We start from the raw sequence: 27,873 nt of genomic DNA on the forward strand, positions 1-27,873 counted from the left end.
CATTTTCCCATCCTGAACTACAAATCTTTCATAACTACACATTACCTCCAGAACAAAGGCCAAAACCCCAGGCATGTAATTCACCGAATCTATTCTAACCTAGAATTGTCTCCTTCATTCTCATATATTTACAGGGCTGAACTTGTGTATAATGTTTGAGTGTGCATATATGCACATTTCTCCAGGATAAAGCACATCTCAACCTACACCAAAATGTTTAAGAACTGCCAAACTGTGCCTTCCTGGTCTTTATTCCCACCTTCCAATGATCCAATGCACCAGGGCTTTAGCAACACCAGAAGAGTGTTCATCCTATTCCGGTTTGCTAATTCTGCCATTATGCAAAATACCAGAAATGGATTGGCTTTTATAAAGGGAGTTTATTTGGTTACAAAGTTACAGTCTTAAGGCCACAAAATGTCCAAGGTAAGGCCTCAACAGGGTACCTTCACTGAAAGATGGCCATTGGCATCAGGAAAACCTCTGTTAGCTGGGAAGGCACGGGGCTGGTGTCCGCTTGCTCTCAGGCTGTGTTTCAAAATGGTGTTCTCCAAAATGTTGCTCTTGGGGCATTTTGTCCTCTCTTAGCTGCAGCTCCTCTTCAAGATGTCACTCTCAGTTGCTCTGAGGTCCTTGTCTGTGAACTACTTTATACAACTCCAGTGATCCAATTAACAACCATGCTGAATGGGTGGGGTAACACCTCCATGGAAATTATCCAATCAAACATTTCACTCACAGTTGATTGAGTCACATCTCCGTGGAAACACTCAAAGGATTCCAATCTAATCAACACTAATATGTCTGCCTCCACAGATTGCATCAAAGATGCATTTTGGGGGCCATAATAAATCCAAACCAGCACAATCCCCTTGCTATATCAGTATCATCTGTGATTTTCTTTATGCTGCTCACTCTTCCTGCAGTGCCTTAACCTCCAGATTGGCTTACTGAAATTCTATCCACTCTTCAAGGTTATCTCAAATGCCATGCCATTCTTTAGTGACTTAGTACATTTCCCGCACAGGGTGGGCATTCTATAGTTTTTTGTTGACTTCAACTATCCAACAAACAATTTACTAAGGTTTAAAATCAACAAAGGATGTCATTAGTTAGTGATGTCTTGGTTAATGTGAAAAGGCTAATGCATGCACTCACTGTGGTGATATTACCAAAACAATTCAAGAAACTTCCAGGGAATGCTTCCAGGAAGGATCCAAGTGAGAATAACTACTGATTAGTATACAAGTAACTACTAGCTACTAGGCCGATAATGGCAGGGTTATTCTTTTCAAAATGTGACACAGGTCAATTATCACAAAGCTTTAAGGAGCTAAGACAAAGGACCTCCCACTTGACTTGTAAATTGTATATTTGCAGTCTTTAACATGGATTCAGAAGGGCTTCTTATTCCTATAAATCTTCTCTTGGGCATTTACTTCCTTTTCAGAAAAGATTTAGGCTAGTTTGTGGATGTTTAGCTTAAAAGAGATTTGTTTGTCACTCCGCTTTTAGGAAATGTGTTATGGGCTGAGGGCTGGGAGAAAGTCAGTCACTGCTACAGCTGGCAGAAGTAGGCTACTGAGAACATGAGAACTGAGCAGACTTTCAGATTGAGAACTGGCTTCCACATAACCAACTGTGTGATCAGGAAACCATTTAGCTTACGTGACATGGAAGGAACTAACACTGAGGGAATGGAGACACTCATCATGACTTCCATATACCTTGTCTCATTTCATCCTCACAATAACACCAAGAACAAAATGAAGAAATCTGAAGATGTTCATTTGCCCAAGGTTACACGGCTAGTAAATGGCAATGCCAGGATTTGAAGTCAAGTCTGTTTGCTTCTAAAATTCATGCTTTTCCCAGGACACCAAGGCTCCCTTGCCCGATCACCCAGATTTGACTCCTTGGATATATATATATATTTAATTCATTTTATTGAGATATATTCACATACCATGCAGTCCTACAAAGCATACATTCAATTGTTCACAGTACCATCATATAGTTGTGCGTTCATCACCAAAATTAATTTTTGAACATTTTCATTACCACACACACAAAAATAATAAGAATAAAAATTAGAGTGAAAAAGAACAATTAAAGTAAAAAAGAACACTGGGTACCTTTTCTTTTTTTTTTTTTTTTGCCCCCATTTTTCTACTCATCCATCCATACACTGGACAAAGGGGAGTGTGATCCACATGGCTTTCCCAATCACACTGTCACCCCTCATAAGCTACATTTTTATACAATTGTCTTCAAGATTCATGGGTTCTGGGTTGTAGTTTGATAGTTTCAGGTATTTACTGCTAGCTATTCCAATCCATTAAAACCTAAAAAGGGTTATCTATATTATGCGTAAGAGTGCCCACCAGAGTGACCTCTCGGCTCCTTTTGGGATCTCTCAGCCACTGAAACTTATTTCATTTCCTTTCACACCCCTCTTTTGGTCAGGAAGATGTTCTCTATCCCATGATGCCGGGTTTACATTCCTCCCTGGGTGACTCCTTGGATAGTAGCCTCAGCCCAGGTTGAGTGTGAAGTTCACAAGCCCCCTTCTACAGAAAGACTGATCTCTTTATGCCCTATCTCCATCAGAAGTCAGCAGTATGGCTTTTAGAACCAGCTGTCAAGCCACTTCTGCTTTCTAATCTTTTTCCTATCTAACAAAGATTCATAGCCAAAACCATGCACATTATGAGAGAACTTCTGGACTTTCTTTTTGTAAATGCTAAAGTATGAGGTGAATTTTCAAGACTGGTTTATGGACCAGTCTCTGTTTTACAGTCACAGGTTCTTACTACACGAATCACTTCCTGTATTAGTCTAGAATGTTCCATTTCAGTAACTCACAAGGAGAAGGCGAGTACCTGTGTAAGGAAGGGGTCATTCTTCTGCTGCCTATGATCTTTTTATTTCTAAGCAGTAGCAGCAACAGAGGGGAAGGGAACAACCAACAGAAAGCCCCCTTTCATTCCCTTAAATGCTAAAGTAGAAAATACCAGGAAGGTCTGTGTTTCTACGGGCCTGGAACCAAAGCCCTGCAGTCAGCCAGCCAGCCGTTCAGAAGGTTAATCAGCAACTGCCCATTAGTTAGTCTCATCAATCTCAGTCATCCAGCTGGTCAACCAGGGAGTTAGTGAAGTCAGCCAGTCAGCCAACCAGGTGATCAGACACTCCTGGGCCAGGCAGAGGTCAGGGATTTACAGCACAAACACTGATTTTCAATGGCTCATCAACTGGCCTCTCATGTAGCACAATTCCCGAGGCACCATTCACGTTGTGTGGCTGCCACCCTTCTTGTATCACTTACCACCCAGTATTGTGACTGTAGTTCAATTGCTTACATCCTCTTCTAGGCTACCATTTCCATGAGGGGGGAAGCACTTTCTCACCCACTGCTGTACTCTCCAGAGCCTAACACTGTGTCTGGTCTGTAGGAGATTCGTGAGAGAGATTGGTGAATTAAGTGTTAAATCTTGAAAAAACTAAATTTACTTTGAAATGATGTGGTAACTTTAAGGAAATAAAAAGAGGAGGGAGCCTAAGAATACATTCTATGAAAAGAAGACAATATGCAGATACTCATGGTCTGAATACCTTAGACATTCTAAATGAAGGCAAAGAATCTGGGTTGGAGAGGAAGCCTGAGCAGAAGAAGATCTAAGTGGTCCTGGATGTTTTGTATTAAAGGCCATATGGGTACACACATGCACCTAAGGCAGAGGCCCAAAATATACGAAGCAAATATTGACAGATTTGAAGGGAAAAATAGACAGTACTACATTAATAGTAGGAGACTTCAGTACACCACTTTCAATGATGGATAGAACATCTAGAGAGAAGAATAAGAAAATAGAAGACTTGGACAGTACTCTAAACCAGCTAGACCTAACAGACATGTATAGAACACTTCATCCGACAGCAGCAAAATGCACATTCTTCTCTAATGCACATGGATCATTCTCTATGATAGACCATATCTTAGGGCACAAAACAAGTCTCAATAAATTTTAAAAATAAAAAATCATCCAGTGTATCTTCTCCGACCACAATGGAATGAAGTTAGAAATCAATAACAGAGACAAAAATGGAAAATTCACACCAAAAAATGGAAATTAAACAACACACTCAAACAACCAATGAATCAAAGAAGAAATCACAAAAGAAATGAGGAAATACCTTGAGGAGAATGGAAACAAAAACATAACATACCAAAACTTATATGATGCAGCAAAGGCAGTGCTGAGAGGGAAATTTATATCCCTAAATGCTTATCTTATAAAAGAAGAAAGATTTTAAATCAGAGCCCTACCCTCACAACTGGAGGATCTAGAAAAAGAAGAGCAAATGAAACACAAAGCAAGGAGAGGAAGGAAATAACAAAGGTTAGAGGAGAAATAAATAAAATAGAGAATAAAAAAATCAATAGAATCAACAAAAGCAAAAGAGGGTTCTTTGAAAAGGTCAATAAAACCAACAAACCTTTAGCAAGATAAACAAAGGAAAAAGAGAGCAGACACAAACAACTAAAATCAGAAATGAAAGGGGGGACATTACTCACAACCACACAGAAATAAAAAGGATTTTAAAATTGATTGTGACTCATCAGGCAGCACTGAAGTGAGAAAGCAGTGGTATGATATATTTAAGATTTCGAAAGAAAAAAATTGCCAGCTGAGAATTCTTTATCCAGCAAAGCTGTTCTTCAAAAGTGAGGGAGAATTTAAAATATTCACAGATAACCAAAAGCTGAGAGCATTTGTTAATAAGAGACCTGCTCTGCAAGAAACATTAAAGGGAGTTCTGCTGGCTGAAAAAAAAAAAAAAGACAGAAGAGAGAGAGGCTTGGAGAAGAGTACAGAAATGATGATCATCAGTCAGGGTAAATAAAAGGAGAAAAAGAGAGAAAAATAATAGATCTGACAAAAAAAAAAAAAAGCCAAAGGATAAAAATAGTCAAAGTAAGGATGGCTTTTACAGTATTAACATTAAATGTTAATGGACTAAACTCCCCAATTGAAAGATACAGATTGACAGAATGGATTAAAAAAAATACGATCCTTCTGTATGCTGTTTACAAGAGACTCATTTTAGATCCAAAGATACAAATATGTTGACGATGAATGGATGGAAAAAGATATCCCATGCAAGACATAACCAAAAAGAAAAGCTGGGGTAGCTATACAAATACCAGAAGAACAGACTTCAAATGCAAAAATGTTATGAGACCAGAACTGCTAAGTATTGGGAACATACAGCCTCAGTGAGTACTAACTCCAAGGATTCCCTCTCTAGGCACACCCATGGCACAGTTCGTGTTCGAGAGTGATCTGCACTTGCTGCTCCAATTGGACGCACCCATCTCCAATGCACCCCCTGCGTGCTGGCAACACAAAGTCAAGGATGCTGTGGGGCTGGCCCCCTCATCCATGTGAGCGGCCAACCTATCTCACAGCACTGGCAGGATCCCAGGCCGAACTCCTGGCAAATCCAGTTCTAAAGCTCAGACCACTCCCAGCAAAGCTGGTAGTGAACACTATATCCCCCATCACAGTGCTTCCCAGAGGGAGGTGGCCAGCTTCCTCATGAGCAAGGAGAACCAGCTTGAAAAAAGCCAGACACCCACTAAAAAGAACATCAGAAAGCCTGGGCCTTGAACCTGAACAGTTTTGATACAGAAGAAGCCAGGATCCTTTGGCTCAACGGAGAACCTCAGAATGCCCCACAGGGTTACCAGAACAGACTGAAGGTACTTTATAGCCAGAAAGCCACCTTGGCTCCAGCCAAAAGACCTACCAATACATTCCTTTCCTGCCAGACCATATCCTAGATGCCCCTGAAATCTGGAATGACTCCTACCTGGACCTCAAGGATTGGAGCTCTGGGAATGTACTAGCTGTGGCGCTGGACAACAATGTATATTTGTGGAGTGCTAGCTCTGGTGACATCCTGCAGCTGCTGCAAATGGAGCAACCTGGGGAATATGTATCCTCCATGGCCTGGAACAAAGAGGACAACTACCTGGTTGTGAGCACCAGCAGCACTGAGGTGCAGCTATGGGATGTGCAACAGCAGAAACGGCTTTGAAACATGACCAGTCACTCTGCCTGAGTGGGCTCCCTTTGTTGGAACAGCTATATCCTGTCCAGTGGCTCACGCTCCAGTCACATACACCAACATGATGTCCAGGTAGGAGAACACCATATGGCCACACTGAGTGGCCACAGTCAAGAAGTGTGTGGACTATGCTGGGCTCCAGATGGACGACATTTGGCTATGGTGGCAATGATAACTTGGTCAATCTGTAGCTTAGTGCTGCTGGAGAATGTGGCTAGGCTCCCCTGCAGACATGCACCCAATATCAAAGGGCTGTCAAGGCTGTAGCTTGGTGTCCCTGGCAGTCCAATGTCTTGGCAACGGGAGGGGGCACCAGTGATCAACACATTTGTAATGGAACGTCTGCTCTGGGGCCTGTTGGATTGCTGTGGATGCCCATTCCCAGGTGTGTTCCATCCTCTGGTCTCCCTACTACAAGGAGCTCATCTTCAGCCATGGCTTTGCCTAGAGCCAGCTCGTTATTTAGAAGTACCCAACCATGACCAAGGTGGCTGAGCTCAAAGGCCACACAACCCTTGTCCTAAGTTAGACCATGAGCCCAGATGGGGCCACTGTGGCATCATCATCAGCAGATGAGAGCCTGCGGCTATGGTACTGCTTTGAGTTGGACCCTGCCTCGTGGCAGGAGCAGGAGAAGGCCAGTGCAGCCAAAAGCAGCTTCATCCACCAAGGCATCCATTGAAAACCAACTTATCCTGTTTTTTGTGTGTTTTTTTAAATTTTTCTATTAAAGTCATGTCCTCCTTTAAAAGAAAATGTTATGAGACAAAGAAAGAAACCATATATTAATAAAAGGGGCAATTCACCAAGAAGAAATAACAATCATAAATGTTAATGCACCTAATCAAAGTGCTCCAAAATACATGAGGCAAACATTGGCAAAACTGAAGGGAGTAATAGACGTCTCTACAGTAACGCTGGGAGACTTACACATACCGCTCACTTAAATAGAACATCTAGACAGACAATCAATAGGGAAATAGAGAACCTAAATAATATGATAAATAAGTTAGACCTAACAGACATATATAGATCACTGTACCCCCAAAACAGCAGGATATACATTTTTCTCAAGTGGTCTAGGAACATTCTCCAGGATATACCATATGCTGGGGCACAAAATAGGTCTTAATAAATTTTAAAAGACTGAAATTTTACAAAGCACTTTCTATGATCATAATGGAATGAAGCTGGAATCAATAACCACTAGAGAAATGGAAATTTCACAAATATATGGAGGTTAAACAACACACTCTTAAAATAATCAGTGGGTCAAAAAAGAAACTGCAAGAGAAATCAGTAAATATCTTGAGACAGATGAAAGTAAAAATACAACATATCAAAACTTACGGGATGCAGTGAAGGTGGTGCTAAGAGGGAAATTTATTGCCCTAAATGCCTAAATTAAAAAGGAAGAAAGAGCTAAACCTAAAGACCTAACTGAACAACTAAAGAAACTAGAAAAAGGGCAACAAACTAATCCCAAAGCAAGTAGCAGGAAAGAAATAACAAAGATTAAAGCAGAAATAAATGAAATGGAGACAAAAAAAATTAGAGTCAGTAAAACCAAAAGTTGGTTCTTTGAGAAGATCAATACGATTTACAAACTCTTAGCTACACTGACAAAGTAAACAAGAGAGAAGATGCAAATAAATAAAATCATAAACAAGAGAGGGTCATTACCACAGACCCTGAAGACATAAAAAAGATCATAAGAGGATACTAAGAACAACAGTATGCCAACAAACTAGACAACTTAGAAGAAATGGACAATTTCTTAGAAACTCACAAACAAGCTATACTAACTTGAGAAGAAATAGAAGACCTCAACAATCCAATCACAAGTAAAGAGATTGAATCTGTCATCAAAAACCTCCCTACAAAGAAAAGCCCAAGACCAGATGGTTTCACAGGTGAATTTTACCAAACATTACAAGAATAACACTATTCCTGCTGAAACTCTTCCAAATAATTGAAGAAGAGGAAACACTACCTAACTCATTCTATGATGCCAATATCACCCTAATACCAAAGCCTGATAAGGATACTGTAAGAAAGGAAAACTACAGACCAATCTCCCTAATGTATATAGATGCAAAATTTCTCAACAAAATATCTGCAAATTGGAATCAATGGCACATAAAAGAATTATACACCACGACCAAGTGGGGTTTATTCCAGGTATGCAAGGGTGGTTCAACACAAGAAAATCAATTAATGTAATACAACACATTAACAAATTGAAAGGGTAAAACCACATGATCATCTCGATTGATGAAGAAAAGGCATTTGACAAAATTCAGCATCCTTTCTTGATAAAAACACTTTGAAAGATAGGAAATAAAGGCAACTTCCTCAGCATGTTAAAGGGAATATGTGAAAAACCCACAGTTAACATCGTACTCAACAGTGAGAGACTAAAAGCATTCCCACTCAGATCAAGAATGAGACAAGGATACCCACTGTCACCACTTTTATTTAACATTGTGCTAGAATTTCTTGCTAGAGCAATTAGGTAAGAAAAAGAAATAAAAGGCATCCAAATTGGAAAGGAAAAAGTATAACTATCATTATTTGCAGATGACATGATCTTATATTGGAAAATCCCCCCAAAACTATGACAAAGCTACTTGAGCCAGTAAATGAACTCAGCAATTGGTGGGATACTAGATTAACATGCAAAAATCAGTAGTGTTTCTATATACTAATAATGAGCTATCCAAGGATGTAGTTAAGAAAAAATTCCATTCACAAAAGCAATTAAAAGAATCACGTATCTAGGAATAAACTGAACAAGGATGTGAAGGACCTGTACACAGAAAACTACAAAACATTGCTTAAAGAAATCAAAGAAGACCTAAGTAAGTGGGAAGGCATTCTATGTTCATGGATAGGAAGGCTAAATATCATTAAGATGTCAATTCTACCAATATTGATCTAGAGATTCAAAGCAAACCAATAAAAATTTCAACAAACTACTTTGTAGAGCTGGAAAGCTAATTATCAAATTTATTTGGACGAGAGGCCTCAAATTGCCAAAAACATCTTGAAAAAGAAGCATAAAGTGGGAGGACTCACACTGTCTAACTTTAAAGCTTATTATAAAGCTACAGTGGTCAAAACAGCATGGTACTGACATAAAGATAGACATATTGATAAATGGAATCAAATTCAGAGTTCAGAAATAGGTCCTCAGATCTATGGTCAATTGATTTTTTTTTTTAAAATTCAGTTTTACTGAAATACATTCACACACCATACAGTCATCCATGGTATACAATCAACCGTCCACAGTATGATCACATAGTTATGCGTTCATCACCACAATCTATCTCTGAACATTTTCCTTACATCAGAAAGAACCAGAACAAGAATAAAAAATAAAAGTGAAAAAAGAACACCCAAACCATCCCCCCCATCCCACCCCATTTGTCCTTTAGTTTTTATCCCCATTTTTCTACTCATCCATACACTAGTAAAAGGGGGTGTGATCCACAAGGTCTTCACAATCACACTGTCACCCCTTGTAATCTACATTATTATATAATCATCTTCAGGAGTCCAGACTGCTGGGTTGGAGTTTGGTAGTTTCAGGTATTTACTTCTAGCTATTCCAATACATTAAAACCTATGAGGTGTTATCTATATAGTGCATAAAAATGTCCACCAGTGACCTCTCGACTCCATTTGAAATCTCTCAGCCACTGAAACTATTTCGTCTCATTTTGCATCCCCTTTTTGGTCAAGAAGACACTCTCAGTCCCATGATGCCGGGTCCAGATTCATCCCTGGGAGTCATATTCTGCATTGCCAGGGAGATTTACACCCCTGGGAGTTGGGTCCCACGTACGGGGGAGGGCAGCGAGTTTACCTGTCGAGATGGCTCAGTTAGAGAGAGAGAGGGCCACATCTGAGCAACAAAGAGGTACACAGGGGGAGACTCTTAGGCACAATTATATGCAAGTTTAGCCTCTCCTTTGCAGTAATGAGCTTCATAAGGGCAAGTCCCAAGATCGAGGGCTCAGCACATCAAACCACCAGTCCCAATGTTTGTGACATCAACACCAGTCCAGGTGAGGAAGTCCAACACTTCTGCACCTTCCCCCAGATCCTTGGGGCTGGGGAGGGGGAGGCTGTAAATATATTTTTTATTATCTGCCCAAATGACTCTGGGATGTGTCACTGTTTCACTCCAGCCTATACTAACCTACCGTATCTCACTTCCTATTCAAAGTTCCATGCAAGTGTGGTGTTTGAACAAACTGACTGTAGAGTTGTACTGTTTACAAAATTTAGATCCTGTACCAAATAGACATCTCTTCCCTTGGTCTCATATGGAAGCTGAAGTTTTAAAACACAGTCAGTTTCAACCTTTACCCTTTGGCCCAGTTTGCCCTGGTCTTAACCAGACCTGCTTCATTCATATCACTAATTGAAGTCTGGGCTCTTTTTCAGTTTCTGTTTTTTTTTTTTTTTTTAACAGTGGCTGTATGCACTAATACTGACATTCATATCTGCCGAGCTCTAGCTCTGAGTTTCAGGTGTCTCAGAGATACGTATTGTTCCAGAGACCAATCAGGTTATACACTAAGGGATCAGCATCTCAAAGTTTAGAGATAGGCATTACAATTCAGGGATAGTGTTAACTGCTGTAAGAGCTTACAATCTAGGGACTATTACAATAATTATGTCCATGTTAGGCTATGTTCTAAGATTCAGTTCTGAGTTTACACATTGTAGTTAGTCCATATTGGTGAGGCATTAAAGTGTTTGCCTTTAATTCTGGTGTACTTCACTCAAATACTGTGTACAGGATCCATTCACCTCGTTGTGTGTCTCACAGCTTCACTCCTTCTTGTAGTTGCTCAATCTTCCACTGTATGTGTACACCACAGTACACCATTCCATTCTTCAGTCAATGTACCCTTAGGTCATCTCCACCCTTTGCAAATCATGCTCAATTGATTTTTGGCAAAGCCCCTAAACCCACTGAACTGGGACAGAATAGTATCTTCAATAAATGGTGTTGGGAAAACAGTATTTCCATATCAAAACGAATGAAAGAGGACTCCTACCTCGCACCCTATTCAAAAATTAACTCAAAATGGATCAAAGACCTAAATATAAGAGCCAGTAACATAAACTCCTAGAAGAAAATACAGGGACACATCTTCAAGATCTAGTTATAGGAGGTAGTTTCTTAGACCTTACACCAAAAGCACAAGTAACAACAACAAAAATAGATAAATGGGACCCCCTCAGCCTGCATACTTCTGTGCTTCAAAGGACTTTGTCAAAAGGGTGAAAAGGCAGTCAACTCAATGGGATAAAATATTTGGTAACCACATATCTGATAAGGGTTTGATATCCAGAATATATAAAGAAATCCTACTACTCAACAATAAAAAGACAAACAACCCAATTATAAAATGGTTAAAAGACAGGAATAGACATTTCTCCAAAGAGGAAATATAGAAGGCAAAAAAACACATGGAAAGATGTTCATATTCCCTAGCTATTAGGAAAATGCAAATCAAAACCACGAGATACCATCTCATACCCTTAGAATGGCTGCTATTAAACAAACAGGAAACTAGAAGTGTTGGAGAGGATGTGGAGAAATAAGAACACTTATTCACTGCTGGTGGGAATTTAAAATGGTACAGCCACTGTGGAAGATGGTTTGGCGGTTCCTCAGAAAACTAAGTGTTGAGTTGCCCTCAACCTGGTAATTCTGCTACTTGGTATATACCCAGAAGATCTGAAAGCAGGGACACGAACAGAAATTTACAAGCTGATGTCCACAGTGGCATTATTCACAATTGCTAAAGGATGGAAACAATCCAAGTGTCCATCAACTGACGAACGGACAAACAAAATGTGGTATATACATATGATGGAATATTACTCAGTAGTAGGAAGGAATGAAATTTTGAAGCACGTGACAACATGGATGAATCTTGAGGACATACTGCTGAGTGAAGTCAGTCACACACAAAAGGATAAATATTGTATGATTTCACTAATATTAAACAACTGGAATATGTAAACTCATAGTCATAAAACTTAGAATAGATAGAATGAGGCTAGAGAATAGGGACCAGGTGCATAATATGTATAGAATTTTTAATGAGGTTGAATTTACATGTTTGAAAATGGATAGAAGTGATGGTAGCTAATTATTGAGATTATAATAATAGTGCTGAATGATAGGTGAATATAGTTGAAAGGTGCTGTTTAGAGTCATGTATGTCACCAGAAGGAAAGCTAGAGGTTAAAATATGGGATTGTATAACACAGTGAACCTTGTAGTGGACGATGACTGTGATTAACTCTACAAATATAAGTTTTTTCATGAACTAGTACATAGGTATGACACTTGCATAAAGACTTAATAATAGAGTGGGATATGGGGGAAAAAGCACGTATTGCAAATTACAGACTATAGTTAACAGTAATATCTTAATATTCTTTTATCAACAGTAACAAATCTACCATACCAACATTACTGGTCAGTAATAGGGGGGATAAGGGGCATGGGTGTTTTGGGTTTTCTTCTTTATGTCTATTTGTTATTTTACTTTTTGGAGTAATGAAAATGTTCTAGAATTGATTGTGATGATAGCACAACTAAGTGATGACACTGTGAGACACTGATTGTATAGTTTGGATGGATTATATGGTGTGTGAATATCTCTCAATGAAAATAGCATTAAAAAAGAAAAAAAAAAGAAAAAAAAAAAAAAAACCCAAACCAGAAACAAAACAAAACAATAAAAAAGAAAGGATTTTAAGAGGATACCATAAACAACTATACTCCCCAGAAATTAGGAAGCCTAGGTGAAACAGACAAATTCCTAGAAACATACAAATTACCTACTACCTCAAGAAGAAATAGATCTTAACAGACCAATAACAAGTAAAGAGATTGAAAATCACTAATCAAAAACTCCCAACAAAGAAAAGCCTAGGATCGGATTACATCATTGGTGAATTTTACCAAACATTCCAAAAAGAATTAACAGCAATCCTGCTCAAACTCTTTCAAAAGATTGAAGAGGAGGGAATACTTCCTAACTCATTCTATGAAGCCAGCATCACTCTAATAACAAAGCCAGATAACGATACCACAAGAAAAATACAGTAAAATATCTCTTATGAATACAGAAGCAAAAATCCTTAACAAAATAGTAGCAAATCTAATCTAATAGCACATTAAAAGAATTATACAGCATGATTAAGTGGGATTTATTCCTGGTATGCAAGGGTAGTTCAAAATAAGAAAATCAACTAATGTGATACACCACATTATCAGAATGAAGGAAAAAGCCAGAAGATCATCTCAACTGATGCAGAAAAGACATTTGACAAAATCCAGCACCCCTTCTTGATGAAAACACTTAGAAAACTAGGAATAGAAAGAAACTTCCTTGACAGGATAAAGGGCATATATGAAAAAACCACCACTAACATTGTAATTAATGTTGAAAGACTGAAGAACTTCCCTCAAAAATCAGAAACAAGACAAGGATGCCCACTGTCACCAGTGTTATTCAACATTGTACTGGAAATTCTAGACTCTTCCTATTTATAAAAACATTCTGGATTTAGAATAGTAAGGCCATATTAATGACTTACTACTCATTTCCTAAGCTGATGCTGGGCTGATTCAACCATATGCCTTTTCTTTAGTTCACTTATAACAGATAGATATCTGCAAAATGGCATTTCCCAGAATATTGCCCTGGGATCTCTTCTATTATAAACAGTCTCTTTGGATATTAATTCATTATCATGGTTTCAACTCTCAATACTCACTAATAATTCCCTCAAATATCTCTCCTGTCCAAATCATCTAAAACTGTATTCCTGCACACCATTAAGGGAACCTTCATTTAAACAGTTGTAGAAGCCAGAAACCTGGGAGTCATCCAGGCCACTTTCCCCTCCTTCACTCCTTTCACCCAATCAGTGCAAAGTTCTATTGAGTTTACTTGAAAATAACCCTACAATCCTATTCCTATGTGGGTTTTCACCATTACTGTTGTGCTGGTTTGAAGCTGTTATGTACCCCAGAAAATGCCATGTTCTTTTAATCCATTCCTGTGGATGCAGACCTATTGTAGGTGGGAAATTTTGATTAGGTTGTTTCAATTAAGATGTGACCCACCCAATTCAAGGTGGGTCTTAATCCTTTACTGGAGTCCTTTACAAGAGGATAAAAGACAGAAAAAGCCAAGAGAGCTTAGGGAGAAGCACCCAGAGAAGTTTGGAGAGAGCTTAGAGAAAAAGCCCGGAGAGCTCAGAGAGAAACACCCAGAAAAAGAGAGCTGAGAGAGAAAAGCCCTGGAGAGGCTAAGAGAGGACCCACAGAAGCTCAGAGAGGAGGCCACTAAAACCAGGAGCTGAAAGCAAGGACACCCAGGAGCGAAGACCAGCAGATGCCGGCCATGTGCCTTGCTTTCTGACAGAGGAACCTTCGATGCCAGCAGCCTTTCTTCAGAGAAGGTATCTTCCTCTTGATGCCTTAACTGAGACATCTTCACAGCCCAAGAACTGTAAATTGTAGGTTAATAAATCCTCATTGTAAAAGCCAATCCATTTCTGGTATATTGCATTCTGGCAGTTTTAGCAAACCAAAACAAATGTCTAATTAAGGCCCTTGCTTCCTCTTTGCTGAGTCCTTCCTCCCCAAACAACTGTCTCCTAACTGGTCTTCTGCCCTAGTCTCCACTCCATTTAATCCATTCTCCACAAGGCTATCCAAGCAATCTTTTTAGAAATTACATTCAATTACATCGTGCCACTCCAGATCTGAAAAATTTCCAATGGCCCCGCACTATTTATAATTTAAATTCACATTCCTCAGCATGGTTTAAGAGGCCCTTCATGATCTGCTCTTTGTCTACCTTTAGAGCTCCATCGCCCACTTCTCCACCCTGGCCATTCCAAACCTCTTACCATTTTTTGATTATACCACACTTGCTTTCATTGCCTCATTCAATTCTTTATTAAATGCCCCCACCTCCCACCCCATGCCAGGACCTATTCAATGCACAGCGCTTATAGTTGCAGATGTGGCCAAGTCCCTGCCCTTACAGAGGTTGCCTTCTGGAGCTTTTCCACTGTGCATCCCTTTGCACATGTTCAGTTTTCTTCCTGGAGTGTTCATTTCCTACCCCCATCTGACTAGCAAACTCCTACTTCAGCACCTCAGATTACTGTACCTCTCCTCCACACCTAGTTGAAGCTGATTGCTCTTCCTTAAAGAGGAGAACTCCAGCAGGGTATGGGATTTCCTAGACCAGTGCCTCACACAAAGTGGGTTTTTAATAAATATCTGTCAAATCATACCTACCAAAATACCTACCCAGTCCTCAAAATGGATGTGAATGATTAATTTATGTGTGTGTTTCTACCTTGAGACTATAAGCTGTGAGTTTCTGATGGTCAGAAACTTATCTAATTTGACTTTTCACCTCCACTGCCTACCACAGCGCTGGGTACATTGTTAGCAGCCAGTAATTAAGGATATAGGCCAATCGGATTTACATGAGGAAAATCAGAAACCAAAAATTAAAAGAAAAAAAAGAACACAATTGCTTAGAGACACGCAAAGTCCTACCTATCTTGGGTCAGGCTTGGTCTCCCTGTAAGTAGGGCTGACCCTGATAGAAGGGGTTGAATGGTCCTTGCTATGAGGAGACCAAAGAGGGGATTATGGTGACTATAACCACGGATGCCTAGAAGATTCTGTCTCAGATGCTAACTCCAGTCACTTGGCAGTGGCTGCTTGGAGGGCAGTATCTGAAAAGGAAGATGAGCTCATCATAGGGCTCACTGGGGAAAAATGCTGATAGTTTCGTGCTACCTGACCCCTGGAATAGGAAGGGGAGTGGGCTGCAAATGCTAAAGCCCTGAACTCTACAAATAAGAAACAGCATCCATGTTTAGGGGCTTACAAACTGGTGGAGAGGCACATACAAACATGACTAATTATAAAATGTTGGTTGCTTATGTATTTACTAGAGGTTCCAACAAAGTGCTATGATAGTAGCTTGGAAGGTAGGCACTCAGGGAAGTCTTCCTGGAAGAAAAGTTGACACTTGAAGGATAAGAAGGGTTTCCTTAAGTTAGGTTTGTCAGATAAAACAAAACATTCCATGGACATACTAAAATTTTATTTGTTGTTTATCAGAGATTCAAATACAACTGTGCTTCCTGTATTTTTATTTACTAAATCTGGTAACCCTACCTCAAGTACATGGAATAGCTTAAGAACAAGAATAAGAAGAGTAAGGAAGGGAAAGCACTAACAGAATGGCATGCTGTCCAATACAATTGGAGTCTGAGGTGTATGGGATGGAGAGTGGTGGGGAAAAGAGGAAGTTATGGGAGATCTTGCTAGGAAAGTAATCTGGGTCAGATCACAGAGGCTTCTGAATGACCTGGATTTGTCAAATTGGAATCTGATGTCATCTTGGGAACTTATGTTCAGCAATGAAACATAAACGATGTCCTTGTTGAAAAATAGTGTACACATACATTTTCACAGACATAACTCATGTCTCCCTGGGGAACCGCTATTAACATCGCTCAAATGAGTTTTAAACACATCTGGAACCATACAGAGCTTGCCCTCAAATGGAAAGAGATGTATTTTCCAAAAGTTAAACCAAATGTTTACATTTAACCAAGAAAAGGTATTGGCAGTACTGCACAATGAATACTTGTCTAAACAAATTTCTAATGTAGGTAGTGATTTACACACATTAAATCTAATATGAAACAAGCTGATGACTACAGTAGGGAAAGAATCAATAAATTATGATCTTATTTCTATGCTAAGTGTTGATTTAAGTAAGATTTTACATCATAAGTTTAGATAATGGGCACATCAAAATATTGGCCATCAGAATCACAGATATAAAATTCATGATTTAAAAATTAACACACATTATCTATTAACCACTCTAACCAGTACAGAACTTACTTTAAAACAAGCTTCAGATTAAGAATTGATAAAAACAAATTGGCAATTTGTTTTTTCCTACTGCATAATGATCAATATATATGTTTATTAATGAGTTTGAAATTCACCTCTGAAAAAGCAAGAATTCACATGACATATTTTGAAATCTCTTTTAAAATATCTAAGTATTAAGGAAAATTTTCTACCTGTGATTTTTTTTTATAAGTGGTAAAAATACATTTGTAAGCAATTGGGGAAACTTGAAGATGAACTGGATATTAGTGATAATAAGGAATCACTTTAATGTTGTTGGGTGTTGTAATAGCTGTGTTTAAGTTAATAATAAAATCATTTTCTGTTAGAGACACACTGAAGTACTGTGGGTGCAATTATATAATGTCTGATATTTGCCCTTAAAATACTTGACCTTAAAAAAAGGTTGGGGAATAGATGAAACAAAGGGGATGCCAAAATGTTGACAATTGTTGAAGCTAGGTGATGGGTGTATGAGGGGGGAGGAGTTTCAGTATATGATTCTATTTCAGTGTACGTTTGAGAAATGTTATAATAAAAGGTAATAAAACAGTTTTTCATCAGTGAATAATTTCCTTGAAAATATATCACATAATGCTTTTACATCCTCCTTTCACTGCATGTAAAATATACATATATATATTTCCTTCCTGTAACCAGCTAATAAAGCAGTAGTGCATGTGTATCTTATTAATGGTCACTCACATTTATTGAGTACAATCTATGATCCAGGCATTGTGCTTAGTGATTACCACACAATATTCATTTAGTGTTTCCAACAATCTTTTTATCTAGTCTTTATTGTTATCCCCATTTTACAGATGAAAAAAAAAATAAACTGAGGATTGGCGAGGTGGCATAATTCTCACTGCATAAAGCTAGAAAGCGTACCAGTCCTGGGATCAAGACTCAGGCTGCCTGCCTCTAAAGCCCTGATCTTTAACCACTACCTATACTGCCAGGTAGAATATCAAGATTATAAATAAAGATACTCACAATACACATTATAATGAAAAGAATGTGGAAAATCGCTGACATATTTCTCCTTTGCTACAGCCATGTGGCTCAGGGCCAGACTTGTGGTCAGCTTAGACCCAGCTCCGTCCAGTCACGGATCAAGCTGCTGCTTGAAGTAGAAGAGGGGAAAGACACTCTCAGACAAGAGGAGGAGAAGCAAAAAGAACCAGCGGAAGTTTCTTCTCACTGACAACAGCAGTTCTGCAACTGTTTTTAAAATAATACAAAGTAACCCAAACGCACAGTTTGCTTTTTTTGGTGCCTTCGGATGCCTGGTTATATTTTGCAGGAGTTTGCTTCAGGTTTTAAATAATTCATCAGGCAGTGTCTCTTGTTTGGTGCCGGCAGGCAGTCGGTGTATGGAGGGGTAGCAAGCGAGAGACGCGCTTGGAGGACGCACATCCTTGCAAGTGAGGAGCCCGCCCCGCTGTAGCCCCGCGAGGCCCCGCCCCGATGAGCTCATCCTCTGGCAGTGCAAATGAGGATGACATAATGTTTCTGGAGAGCTCCTTCCAGCCCACTGCAATGGGGGAGGTGGGGGGGAGGGGGAGGCTCTTGCTATTCCCCAGCACAGGAAAAATTAGCATCGGTATTTCTGGCTGTTCTTGAGGAAATAGCATTTTGTTCAAGAGTGTGGTGGGAAACATAACACATTGCCTACATTCGTATCAGCTCCAGCACAAAAAGAAAACAGAATTTATCAGTAAATAAGTCATTGATTACTGCACGTTTCACACTATGAAGGTCACCAGCATTTTTCAAAAAGGAGGGCTAATCACAATGGCAGGAGATACCCAAGAGATATGGTCTCTGTTTGGTTTTGGGTTTCTTCAGAGTTTTTCAGCCCAAGAGTATTAAAAAAGGCACAGCAATAAGGTTGAGTTATAGTATTAGGGATTGAATCAAGCCCCCCACAAAAGACCTGTTCAAATCCTGACCCCCAGTCCTGGGAATGTGAACCCATGTGTAAATGGGACCTTTGAAGATGCTATTAAAGCTGTGGACTCATTTGTGAAAAGGATCTTCTAAGATGAGGCCAAACTGAATAGGGGTGGGCCTGAATCCACACAACTGAAGTCCTTATAAGGAGAGGAAATCACGACAGACATACAGACGCCTGAGCTGGAGCAGAAGCCAGAAGAAGCCATGGGATGGAGGTGGAGGTGTGAACCAAGGAACCCAGGGCCTATGGCAAGCTTCCGCCAGAACGCTACAGCCTCCTGGAGAAAGCATGGCTGAAGAGACCTTGATTTTGGACTTCTAGCCCCCCAAACTATGGGACAATAAATCCCTGATGTTTAAGTCAACCCACTGTGTGGTTTTTGGCATAGCAGCCCCGGCAAACTAAAACAAATAGTAATAATCATTGTCATTTATTTAGCTCTTGTTTGATGTTAGGAACTAAGCTAAATGTTTTACATATATTATCTAATTTAATCCCTATTACAACCCTACAAGATAGGCATGACCTGCCCCCAACACATACTCTTTACAATGAGGAAACTGAGGCCCAGAGAGGTAAGTAATTTACCCAAGGTCAGACAGCAGCAAATGGCAAAGCCAAAGTCAGACTCAGGCCCCTGCTACTGTGCTCTGCTGCTCTCTAAGCTGTCAACACTGGGATGAGGCAGGGCAGGCTCACCACGACTCTAAATCTAGAAGAGAGGACTGTTTCAATCAGGAAATCACCAATAATGAAAGCTGGGATGTCTTCCAGGCCTGCCATTCCTCACTTTGTGAATCACTCCATTTTGTAAACAAACAAACAAACAACAACAAAAACAACAAAAAGAAAAAGAAAAAAACAGGTGGGAGGGAGCAGAATTTATTAAGGACCTACCATGAGCTAGGAATTTCTAAAGGCAAGTGGCATGGCTCCATCATTTAACGTAATAACTGTCCCTTGTCATAACCATGACCCCTAATTTACAGGTGACAAAAACCAAAGGAGTGAAGTAAATTGTCCAGAGGTTGAGAATAACTGGGATATCTGGGGTCTGAAGCCAGGTCTCATTATTTCTGAAGCAGCATGCTATGGTAAAATATGCAACAATTTTGGAGTCAATTGATCTGGGCTTGAATTCTGACTCCTACGCTTTATTCGTAACCTTGGACAAGTTATTAATCCTCCTGAGTCTTGATTTCCTCACCTATGAAATGGGAATGACACTTCACAGAAATGTAGTGAGGAAAAAGTAAATGAGAAGGTATAAATAAAGCAGTTGTCCCAGGGCCTAGCAATGGGAGGCAGTTATTAAATGTTGACCCCTTCTCTTGTTCTTTGCATGAACAGAAACCATCTCTGTGAAAACATTTAAAGGAACACAAGGGAACAAATGGAACACGCCTGCCATTACCCCCATTTCCCCCCAACTCCTCAAATAATCTGTTTAAATGTTTATTTAAACCAGGGGGGTTGGAGAAAAGAAAAGTGGATAAAGGGAGTGGAAAGAGGATGGGAAGAAAAACAGAACAGAAGTGGGTGGAGGACAGGCAGGGAAGAAAGAGTGGGAAGAGAAAGTGGGATGAAAACTACCAAAAGGGGAGGAAAATAGCAAAATGTGTGGGGAAGGATGGGAGGGGCCCTAGGTTCAGAAGGATTTGGATTTGGGTACAAACTCTGCCACACTAGCTGGGTGACCTTGGATAATTTACTCAATCACTTTGAGTCTCGGTTTTCTTACCTGTAAAAGGGGTGATAATAAACGCCTCAAACTGTTGTTGTGAGGATCAAATAAGAAAATACATAGTTTTGAACCCAGTGCCTGGTCTGCAGTAGGTGCTCCATAAAGGGTGTAATGACTAACAATAGGGCCTAGAACCCTGCCACCATACCTGAAACCTGGAGTCCTGGCTTTGGCTCTCAGGGAGGAACCCATTTCAATGGGTTAGGTTGGAGCTGATCAATATTCTGTGGATTTCTTTCTTTAGACTTTCCACCAGAACCCATTTCACTCCTAATCCATCCTCTCCCAAGCATTTGAGTTTCAATGCTGGCTGTTCAGTCTGGGAGGTGCAGTGTGGTTGGAATGTAACTAAGCACTTCAATGCAGCTGTAGGACTGATGGGTCATGCAATCACAGCTCTGGGGGATACCAATTGGAGACAGAATCTATTCTCTACCTGTGAGATTTCATTAAACCTGGGCTGATTAGGTATAATGAAATCTCGCCCATGGAGAATAGATTTTGATTACTATTAGAATCCCTCCTGAGCGATGATCAGATTCCTGGTCAGCCTTATTGTAGAGAACCACCTGGATGGCCATTTCTTATTCGTGCTAAGATTTTTGCTCATAGAATTACAACTAATTTCTAATACCCATTAAACAAATTAGGCAGCTTGATATCAACAGCACCAAAATCTGTGCCAAAGAATGCCAGAAACAGAACATATCTGGAGAGATGCTATAGTGGCACTAAGGAAGAAATTTCAAACTTCAGTCACATGGCAAGGAAGCAGAATAAAAAATATATAGTTCCCTTTGAAACATTTTTTCTATTATATTTAAAAAGAAAAACACATATGTGTCCAGAAAATATTGGCTGTATATTTGTATATTTCACGACTATCTGAAATCAGGCTATATCAGTTTAGTGAACAGTTTGCTAATAGTTGTAGAATTAGTTCATTGTGGTCCCAGATGATAAAGTATAGTAATTGCCAACATAACAGTATATCTTAATTTGTAAGTGAGAAAGGAAATTTTTTTCTCTAACTGTGGGAGCATCTCCTTCCCCACTTTTTAAAACTGGAGGTTTGCAAAGTTCTTCTGAACTTTGTCCTGGTGCAGTTAAGCTGGTAGTTTATACCAGGGAGAGGTTAATCGCTGTAGTGAAATGGAAAACCACCAGAACAGCAGAGTTGAATTTATTACCAGTGGGGAAATGAAAGGTGTTACACGGCTGCATCTTATGCTCAAGTTCTGATCACACCTTGAAGAAAAAAATAGAATCATATAATTTGATAACTGAAATCAACTTTTGAGAACATTTCAAATGCTCTTATATTTGAAGAAAAAGTTTCATTCGAGAATTTTTTAAAACAAAAGAAGCTAGTGTAAGAAATAGTGGATTAAACCCAATCTGATTTAAGGTAGTTGATTCCTTATGATGGCCCCAAAACTGGCATTTGAAGGCCAGAATGGATGGCAGCCCCTACCCATCAAGAGCAAGAACCAGATTCTACCTGACTTGACAGCATCCACTCTTTCACAGTCCCTGCCAGTGTTTAGGGGGGCTTGATGTTAATCAGATTTTTTTATTGTTAATTCCTATTATCGTAACTATTTGCTATTTAAAAGCAATTAGTAGAAGCAAAAACAGCAGTTTTTCCTAAACAGAAAAGCCAGGTATATATGTTAACTCCTGCTGATATAGCATAGTCAAGGAACAGTATGTGTGATTATTCAAATACTCAATTACCAGTGCTATACAAACTATCAATTGTTAAAGAATTAGAGTGCACAATGATGTATTTAACCCAAAAGTATAATAAGTACACCATAACTTTAAAAGAAAGATTCTGATGGGATTTTAATACTTCAAAATCATCTTAATGAATTTCAATTATCACTGGTTTCTCTATATAGTTAGTGATAGTAGAAGGCTAGGTAGTTAGATAACACCAAGTTAGTTGCAGTTTTATTCTGTGTTTTAATGTACATTTTTTCCTTATCTAATGGTTCAGGCTGATCCGAAGGCTAATTACATAAATCAAGGACTACGAACACTTAAAACTGAAATGTAAACAATGCAAAAATGTCACATCACATCAAGGCAGGACTTGAACCTAAATTATAAACAAAACAGCCCTATTTGAACCAGTAATAATGTCTTCAAACAGAGGCTAAATATATTAAATAAAGACTATATGTGCATACAGTGTGGAAAAGAATATGGCTTTTTATTATCTTTTTCCTGCTTGGAATTCATAGGGCTTCACAAATTTGTGCCTTGATATCTTTCATCATTTTTGGAAGCTTCATAAGCATTAGCTCTTCAATTACTGCTTCTGCCTCATTCTCTCTCTTCCCTCCTCTGAAACTAGTCCCTTCCTCTGACTTTTCTATCCTTTTGTTTCTTTGTGTTTTGTTCTGTTTACTCATTGTTTTTCCTGTTTACTAATTTTCTCTTCTACTATGTCTGATCTGCAGTTAAACCCACCATGGTAGCCAACTATCAAGTTGGCCCCCAGGGATCTTCACCACCGGGTAGTCACAGCTTTGTGTAATCTCCCTTTACATTAAACCAGTCCAGCGTGACCAGCAGAATAGGGCAGAAGTGATGGGTGCATGATTTCTAAGGCCAGGTCATCCAAGGCACTGCAGTTTCAGACTTGTTCTCTCAGATCCCTAGTTCTGAGGAAGATCACCCACCATGATGTGAGAACACTCAAGCAGCTCCCTGGAAAAGCCTACTGTTCTGGTTTGCTAATGCTGCTGGGATGCAAAACACCTGAAATGGATTGGCTTTCATAAAGGGGTTTATTTGGTTACACAGTTACAGTCTTAAGGCCATAAAGGTCCAAGGTAAATCATCAACAATTGGGTACCTTCACTGCAGGATGGCCACTGGGGTCTGGAAAACCTGTTAGCTGGGAAGGCACATGGCTGGTGACTACTGTGGAATTCTGGTTTCAAAATGGCTTTCTCCCAGGATGTTCCTCTCTAGGCTGCAGCTCCTCAAAAATGTCACTCTTAGTTGCTCTTGGGGTGTTTGTCCTCTCTTAGCTTCTCTGGAGCACGAGTCTGCTTTCAAAGGCCATCTCCAAAATGTTGCTCTGTAAAGCTGCAGCTCCTCTCTCAGCTCCTGTGCATTCTTCGAAGTGTCCCTCTTGGCTGTAGCAAGTTTGTTCCTTCTGTCTGAGCTTATATAGTGCTCTAGTAAACTAATCAAGGCTCACGCTGAATGGGCGGGGCCACACCTCCATGGAAATCATCCAGTCAGAGTTATTACCCACAGTTGGGGTCACATCTCCATGGAAACACTCAAAGAATTACAATCTAATCAACACTAATACATGTGCCCCATAAGACTGCATTAAAGAACATGGCTTTTTCTGGGGGGCACAATACATACAAACCAGCATATCTACATTGAAAGAAACCACCTTATTAGCGCCAGTTTGCCATCTTTTTAAGAGAGCCACCTTCAGACTGCTCCTGCTCCAGTCAGGTCTCCAAATGGGCACCACTCAGGCCAAACCTCATTTGATGACAACCCCAAGAGAGACAAAAAGCAAGGGCCATCCAAACAACCTACTCTTGAATTCTTAACCCACAGAAACTGTGAAAGAGATTAAATGATTATTGTTCTTTAAAGCCACTAAATATGGGGTTGATTTGTTACACAGCAATAAATAGCTAATCCACCTATCCACTTAGTTTTTAATGTTGCTTCTTGGATTTTTCCATTGGTTCTTTTTTAAAGTTTTCTGTTCTCTTCTAAAATTCTCAGTCTTGTCTTTTTATCTCTGAAATATATTAAGCAAAGTTTATTAAATTTTATTGTGGTAACATGTTTATCAACGTAAGAGTTACCATTTTAAGCATTTTAAGTGTATGACATTCACAATGTTGTGCTACATTTACCACCATCCATTCCCAAAACTTTTTCATCACCTCAAACAGAAACTCTGTACCTATTAAAAAATAACTCCCTATTCCCTCTTCCCGCAGACCCTTGGTAACCTCTAATCTTTTTTTTATCTCTATGAATGAAGCAGTTTTTTAAAACTCTGTGCCTAAAATTTATTATGTGGTGCTCCATGTTTTCCATTATTTATTGTTTTTCATTCATGTTGTCTTATCTATTTATGAGCCTGGTTATTATTACTTGAGTACTAGACATGTATGTGAAAATTTGTCGAAATAATTTGACATCCTGATGACATTTGCTCCCTTGAGAGATGCTTTACTTTGCTATTACCAGGTTCAGAAACCAGCAATCTGAGACCATGCTTTGTCAGGCTCTGAGAGAGCCAGTCTACTTCTAGTTCACTCTTACTCCTGTGTGTTGCCCTTTAGTGTCTCAGTCTGAAATGTGGGGTATTTACTAGCCTTATCTCCAAATTTGATGGGTTCTGGACTCCAAGTCTTGTTTCCCTCTTCTACAAAGCTGCAAAAACCCTGTTCAGTTTCTCAGCTTCTCAGATGCCTCTTCTGAAATCAGTAGACATCCTAGCATAAAAGAGACCCCACTTGACAGGCTCACCTCCCCAGATTTCTCTCATTTTCCTTATCTTTACCATAATTCTGCCTTTGTTAGATCTCTGAGGCCTCCAAACAATTTCTCTTAGTATATTTTATCCAGCTTTTATTCTCAGTGGGAGTTAAATACAAGAAGTAGAAGTCCTTGTATGCTAATCTAGGATTACAGTTACCTCAGAAAACAAAAGATGATTATGTGTGTGTGTGTGTGTGTGTGTGTGTGTGTGTGTGTATTCTTTTGCTAAGGGTGTGATAACATCACCCATTCAAACCACTCTCATAGTATAGGAACCAGAACTCTTTAAATGAAGTAATAAAGAGCTGCCAATCCACTCATTTATAAGTCAGCTGGTCATAGCAGAATGTAAACAACCCCTCTCAATGGAAAGAGTTTCCATAAAAAAGGTCAAGCACATTCCCCCAAAGCCCGATTTCTAGACAAGTAGGCCATTGCTCTTCCCATTTAGTATTTGGAAAAGGGCAGGGCTCTAGTTCCATGGAAAACCAGTAGCCATGTTGTGAGGACACTCAAGCACCCCCATGTGGAGGACTATAGGCCCCCGGGCATATATTCCCCACTGTTTTCTGGATTGTCTGATATTATTATTACGTCAGCTTCTCTACCTGAATGCGAGATACCAAATAGAAGAAAGAAAGGTTTCAAATGCATAAGGAAATTGTATTTTGAAGTAATATGACTATCAGTAACAAGAATTGCATGTCTAGTATAAAATGGAACAGGATAACATGAGCTTGAATTTTCAGATACTTTTGAAAATTTAGAGATGAAAGAAACCAATTCTTAGATGTAACTGTCATTTAAAAAGGAATATTTTAACTATATGTCACAGACAAAATCATATTTTTTGCTGAAATTTATTTTGACTTATTTAAAACAGAAACATTTTATCACAATGCCTTTGCAATTTTTACCATGTATCCTAGTTGAATTACAGGAGACCCTCCTGATTCATAGATTTGGAATTCAAAATTTCAAATTAAGTTATTTGTTGATTGTATTTTCACCACCATCATTATAGATTGCTGTCTGCCAACAGAAGCTGGCTCTCAACCTGAGAAACATACCCCAATGACAGACTATGTATCCAATTAATAAAATTTATTATTTCTTCTCTACCATGTCTCAGATTTGTCAATCCCTCTAATTTTCTACTCCTTAAAACCATTCTGCAACTTGCTTACTCCTCCTTCCCTCCCCTCTGTACACTTATCACCGATTTCAAACTGCTCAAGAACCTTCAATGGCTTCTGGGTTCTCACCCTGGCCTCGGAGGCCTCCAACATCTGTCCTCAACCTACTTATTAAAACTGCTTCCTGTGACTTCCAAATAAACTTCCATTTTACTTAGATCAGTCATCTCACTACTCCCCAAACGATGCTTATTCTTGCTTTTCCCATTCTCTTCCAATTTAGATGCTCTTCTTTCTCTTCATCTATCCAAACTATACCCATGATTTGGTCATCAAATATCATTTATGAGAGTCAAAGACTACCTTCTCCTACATATCTTATCTGTCCAACATGATCCATGCTCATCATTCTTCTCTTCAAAATTATATTCTACTCATGGTTTGTAATGCAAACATTTCATCTTGTCAATGATATTGCAAATGTGCTGAGGCAGCAGCAGCAGCTTTAGAATCTTCTAAGGTAACGCATAACATCCATGGTCAACAAATGCCTTTTACATACATTCAACTGAGTTTCCCAATCTCAGGAAAGGAGTTTCACTGGACCGTGATGAGCCTGCTAAGCCCAGGACTTAGAGTTTGCATCACCCCTTTGCCAAATGAGTGCCCAGATGATAAAATAGAAAGGTCAAAACTCAATTTGGTAGAGACCTGGCTCCTGGCCACAAAAGATGGATTATTTGCTTCCTTGGTTATGCAGGAAGATGAAACAACAAACTCTTCTACATTAATTATAGGTTGTCTACCTTAACTTTTCATGGATCTGTGTTGTCTGTATAAAATATGCAGACTTTTCTTTTGTCAAACAAAGGATATTTAAACAAACTATTTTTGTCTTACCTAGATGACTTAAGCAGATAATTCTCTTAACTCACATGCAGCAAATGGTGCTTTGGTGCTTATACTTAACAAAGAGTTAAAAAAAAAAAAAAAAAAAAACTAACAAAAAAAAGGAAGAAAGGAATTTCAGTTCAGTATATTAACCAAGCAAAATATTAACTACCCCTGGGAATACAATCCACAAATGCTTGCTTTGCTCTTTAAGGTCAATAGAATTATCTTGTGATTTCTCTACCAATTGATAAACCCCTTTAGTTAAACCTTACTTCATTCCTTTCAAGGAGGCTATATAATCACATGCTATTTTAATGGACAGTTTTTGAATCCTTTTGCTGCAACATATTTCCCCAATTCATAATGCCTATTTTGATGAAACAGCAAGAAATACAACTCTCTGCTCCTAAGTTCAGAGGTCGTAGGATTCTGGCAGCACTTATTAAAGTGTTACTGAGTATTT

At 39.2% G+C, this 27,873-nt stretch overlaps 1 protein-coding gene and 1 pseudogene across 1 annotated transcript in view; one reads left to right on the forward strand and one right to left on the reverse strand.

Moving 5' to 3' along the window:
- Positions 1-27,873, reverse strand: part of ZNF704 (zinc finger protein 704) — a 265,604-nt gene that overhangs the window by 83,903 nt on the left and 153,828 nt on the right. The window lies entirely within an intron of this gene.
- Positions 5,319-6,814, forward strand: LOC119509510 (annotated as a pseudogene).

This window comes from Choloepus didactylus, chromosome 14 (assembly GCF_015220235.1).
Source record: "Choloepus didactylus isolate mChoDid1 chromosome 14, mChoDid1.pri, whole genome shotgun sequence".
NCBI lineage: Eukaryota > Metazoa > Chordata > Mammalia > Pilosa > Megalonychidae > Choloepus > Choloepus didactylus.